At 40.0% G+C, this 5,446-nt stretch overlaps 2 protein-coding genes across 2 annotated transcripts in view; both read left to right on the forward strand.

Annotated features, from left to right (window-relative positions):
* Positions 1-5,446, forward strand: part of LOC131891381 (uncharacterized) — an 83,365-nt gene that overhangs the window by 16,195 nt on the left and 61,724 nt on the right. The gene's annotated exons all lie outside the window — the stretch shown is intronic.
* LOC131891384 (uncharacterized) overlaps positions 595-5,446 on the forward strand; it is a 10,354-nt gene continuing 5,502 nt past the window's right edge. Inside the window, exons 1-2 of the mRNA XM_059240923.1 lie at positions 595-707; positions 784-1,050. The gene's annotated coding sequence lies outside the window, so the exon portion shown is untranslated. The remainder of the gene's footprint in view (positions 708-783; positions 1,051-5,446) is intronic.

The raw sequence follows: 5,446 nt of genomic DNA on the forward strand, positions 1-5,446 counted from the left end.
TACAGAGAAGAGCATTGCGCTTACGGCGCCTGTTCCAAGTCTGTCGCAACATGTTGGAGCATAGAGTCCCTCTTTGGGATCAGGGTGTGGTTCTCTCATGACGATGCTTTAGTTCGTATACAAGTAATTTACGTTCACTTGTCACTGCAGATTCACGTGCATCCAATTTGATTTGATTTTCACCGATTGCTCACAGTTTGTGGAGTTTTAACATATGGCACGCCGATTTAGACCCTATTGAAGGCCTTTCGATTCTGATCCCAAAATCACCACATTTTTATTTCAATCCATCCTTTAAGGATCAACCATTTCTGTTTTTACTTTGTATAAGAGAAGATATTATAGTCCCTGGTAAAATAGGGGTCGCTTAATTAAGATTTGCTCATTACGGCCCCTTAAGCTACAATTGTTCCCTTCAATTGTTAACATTGAGCCGTAAATATGGCGAGAAATATTTGAATCGCTTCCATGAACTGGTAGAAGATTTTAGGGGATTGTGCGTTAATTTGTGGTAGTCTTCGATAAGTTTGACACAAGTTTAACGTTTATGGCATTGTTTCCTTTCGTTAAGCCTTTTAAAACGTGATCGTCATCCGCAGCTTCGAATAAGATCATCTTAAAAGGCTGAAATCTGGACATGCTAGTCACACGAGTGCCATCAAAGGACCCTCATCGTCCCCTTTAAAAGTCCATCGGTTAAATCAAACGTGAGAATTTATTATAAATTTAATTTAACATGAGAATGGCCAAGCAAGAAGATTACAACAGGCGTTTATTCTTCAGATCGACCAATAAATGATAAAAAACGAAGAAAATCGGCCTCAAGAATTGGCATCGACACATCCGCTACCACAAATCTCCACTCGAAAACAGATCCAAGGCCAATATCGATTTTTCGCGCTAATGCTCCAAAAGTGGTAATTCGTGTGCTGCTAGCGGTGACCAAATTACCAGAGTAGTTGGCAGACCCAAGTAATGACGAAGAAATCATCCGATGAGGCAGTAAAGAAATAGAGGCTCGAGAATCCACAAGAAAACGAGGGTTTGAAAGTGAGTCAGAGATGTAAAAGGGCGAAGAGGATGGAATGTTGGTGGACGAATTGGGCTTGGAAGTTGAAGCATGAGAACAGGCTGCCGAGATGGAAGTACGACAGCCTTTTCCAAGATTTTTGAAATTTCTCTCGGTGATATCGGAAATTATTAATTAGTTCCTCGGAAGCCCAGGTTTCATTAATGGGAAGAATAATTGAATGATTTCAAGCCCTACCATAGCTACTAGGCTGATGCATAGTGCAAAAAGAAGACATGAAATTTGAAACTCTATACTGTTGAATGTCCGGGGATCCGCCTTTTGACACTGATGCCAGTAATCTTCTTAGACAAATTAGATTACTGGTTCATGAAAGCAGTGCAGTTGTTGTTAAAAGATCGAACATTTTTGTGTCCTATTTGTTACCTTCGTTTCAAGACGGCATTTGAACCGTTTTGCCCAAAGAAATTTGTTCCTTTGAACGTCCTGGTTATTAAATTGCCCAGTTTGCGTGATTGCGATTAATCCTGGCAGATTTTCGCCTCAGACGACAACAGTTCTCGTTTACATGGATGGTCTTTCAATCAGTATAAAGGTAACGTACAAACCAAGGTAATTGACATTTGGTCCTTCCGGCGGTTATGAAGCAATCACCACTCGTTTTGACCAAAGCTAGCACTTCTGCAGTTTCATAAATTCCTCGTAAACCTATGACTTGTCTTGCCGTTGACGAATGGTGCACCATGGACTTCTAGAGAGATGGACTGCGAACGGAAGCAAAAACTTCTTGTCTCCTCAAACGTTCACTTTACTCGTAATAAGCAGTTCGCACAATTATGAGTCCTTGTTGAATCGATGAACTTGGCCAAATTTAAGCCCTAAAACCATGCTTAGGGTACTCGGGAGACATTTCCAAAGGTGCAAGTATGTACTGAACCACTACATAAAATTCGAATTGTTGGCCTGCTCTTGGGACCCACCTAGACTTTTAACAACATAACCTAGAAACGAACCACTAATAATTTAGAAATGACCTGCCTTCAATTAAGTAGGTCTAAGTTTTTTTTAATAAAATTATTTTAATCTACTTAAAATTACAGGATTCCGGTTGTCTTGCAAAGGTCCTAGACCAAATTTATTCCAGGGTTGCTGCGAGTAACATGGCCTTGAATGGAATGAAATTCCGCTCAATGACCTTTGGGTCGACGCCATTAGACACTCCACTATTAGATGATGAAGGTAAGGACATTGAGCAGGTCTCATCCATGAAGGATTTAGGTGTAGACCTCCAAGATAATGGAAAGTTCGATGAGCATATCCAGTTGAAAGTTGGTAAGGCTTTTCAAACATGTAGTTGGATATATCGCACGTTTAAGTCCAGAGATAGTGTCACGATGCTAACTCTGTACAAGTTGATTGTTCAGCCGCATCTTGAATATGACTCTCAAATTTGAGCTCCAATTAGTTCAGCAGGTTTGCAAAAGCTCGAGCAGGTCAAAAGATGTTTTACTAGGAACATTGAAGATATGAGAGAGCTCTCGTATTGGGAGAGGTTAGAANCGAATTTGAGATTTTGATCGTCTAAAACGGTCTTCCTAAGGACAATACACATTCACCGCTCAATTCTACCATTGAGTTTATCAAACATGAGGTTGCAGCACAACAAACTTCAACAATAATAACTATTTAATGGCGAGAATGTGCAAGACACTTCTCCCAATCAACTTTCCTTGACTCGTTGTCGTCGTCATCATGAAATGTCGCAATTCATTTTCTTGTGTGATGTGCTCTAAACGAGAGCTGCATATGATTTTACCTTGACCTGTATCTAGCAAAGTATCTAATTCAATCAAAGAAAACGTTATCGTCATAGCCGTAACGACTTATTCTTGCAAAGTTGATGTGATTTCAGTAATTGAGGAATGTAGCCCAGCCTTCCTGAGCTTTCACTCGGGCTTCTGCTTTGTCGTTGGTCTGCTTTCTCTGGCAGCGGTTCTTATCGACATGCGTTACAAAGCATGTTACAAGCGGGAAACTTAACATGTTAACAGATATTTCGTGGGTTATCCCCTTGACCGCTTGACCGCTTTGCCTTATGCCTCAACCAATCTGAGTTGAGAATTTCGGTCGACACAGAATCTAATTGGTTCTTGGAAGGGGTTAAGCGGATAAGCGGTGAAGTGTATAAGCCACGAAAATACATAGAAGCTACCAGCTATCTATCCGGTCTATATATAGTCTTAACCTTACGGGAGTCCTCTCCTTATCTTCTTTCTCATTATGTCTTTCTTCAAACCTATATTTGTGGTGGGTTGATGATTTTAGCATGGACATTGAGGTCAGCACTCTTGTTCAGGTGCATGACAATGGTCATGTTGGTGTTATGTTAGAAGTCGCAGTGGTTAAAATATCCTTTACAGTTTCGGCTAGTATTCTCAAACACACCTTGGCAATTTTTTCCTCAGAAGGGCTTTGATTTTATTGCTTTATGGTACCGTATTGAATTTTCATTGCCTTAACCTTCAGGTTTGCGTGACTTTTTTTATATCAATAAACGAGTAGCACCTAATCCGCATAACCATGCATTTCCATTCCTATCAATAGGGGCTCGAAGGTTTTTTCAAAGGCTCGCGACATCATGGTTAGAACTATGTACCATCTTTTATACATCAGGATTCTTGTCTTTCTATGAATGTATGTTTAATCTGGTGAGGTCACCATCAGTTTGGGGACCTAGCTTTTGCGCAAAGAAATCTTGTGATCCATGGGCCTTTCAGATGAAGTCATAATTTGAAAGTATCAATTTGGAATTGCATTGACGATGGAGCTTTCGTCTGCCTTCAAAAACTAACACTGTCTATTTGTACTTGAATGCTTTTGGATAAATAAACGTATTTGTTGCGAAATCTTGGCATGCTCCTCTTATGGTTGGCTGGCAAGTATGTGTTGGTCAACCTAGATCATGGTCGCCATGTATTGGCCAACCTAGATCACGGTTGCCATGTATTGCTCGAATCAAGTTCAACGAGAACAAGACACGAGACTTAGTGAAACTTAAGACTAGCTAAGAAATGAATAGTGTTGACATAGAGAGAGTAAGTCGTCGACTCTCTTTTTATTCATAGCTAGACATGGCTTTATATACAGAGAAGAGCATTGCGCTTACGGCGCCTGTTCCAAGTCTGTCGCAACATGTTGGAGCATAGAGTCCCTCTTTGGGATCAGGGTGTGGTTCTCTCATGACGATGCTTTAGTTCGTATACAAGTAATTTACGTTCACTTGTCACTGCAGATTCACGTGCATCCAATTTGATTTGATTTTCACCGATTGCTCACAGTTTGTGGAGTTTTAACATATGGCACGCCGATTTAGACCCTATTGAAGGCCTTTCGATTCTGATCCCAAAATCACCACATTTTTATTTCAATCCATCCTTTAAGGATCAACCATTTCTGTTTTTACTTTGTATAAGAGAAGATATTATAGTCCCTGGTAAAATAGGGGTCGCTTAATTAAGATTTGCTCATTACGGCCCCTTAAGCTACAATTGTTCCCTTCAATTGTTAACATTGAGCCGTAAATATGGCGAGAAATATTTGAATCGCTTCCATGAACTGGTAGAAGATTTTAGGGGATTGTGCGTTAATTTGTGGTAGTCTTCGATAAGTTTGACACAAGTTTAACGTTTATGGCATTGTTTCCTTTCGTTAAGCCTTTTAAAACGTGATCGTCATCCGCAGCTTCGAATAAGATCATCTTAAAAGGCTGAAATCTGGACATGCTAGTCACACGAGTGCCATCAAAGGACCCTCATCGTCCCCTTTAAAAGTCCATCGGTTAAATCAAACGTGAGAATTTATTATAAATTTAATTTAACATGAGAATGGCCAAGCAAGAAGATTACAACAGGCGTTTATTCTTCAGATCGACCAATAAATGATAAAAAACGAAGAAAATCGGCCTCAAGAATTGGCATCGACACATCCGCTACCACAAATCTCCACTCGAAAACAGATCCAAGGCCAATATCGATTTTTCGCGCTAATGCTCCAAAAGTGGTAATTCGTGTGCTGCTAGCGGTGACCAAATTACCAGAGTAGTTGGCAGNATCAAAGCGAAGAGGAACACATTGTCGTCGCTTCAATGTTCTCTTCAATTTGGGGCCATAAACTCTTTTTTGGATGTCCAAGACCCAGAAGAATTACGAGTTGACCAGTTCAATTCCCATGCATATGCGTAAAACCATATACGAGCACAGCCTACTTAACTGATACTCCCTTCTTAGTACCTAATATTTCATCCTCTTCGGAAAGGTTGTTTATGGTCAAATTAAGTTTTAAACTATTTTGATCATAATTAACCTAAAACCGACGATTTTTGGATCGAAGGTTTTTTTTGCTGTTTTGGCAAAATTT

The sequence above is a fragment of the Tigriopus californicus genome, chromosome 12 (assembly GCF_007210705.1).
Source record: "Tigriopus californicus strain San Diego chromosome 12, Tcal_SD_v2.1, whole genome shotgun sequence".
Lineage (NCBI taxonomy): Eukaryota > Metazoa > Arthropoda > Copepoda > Harpacticoida > Harpacticidae > Tigriopus > Tigriopus californicus.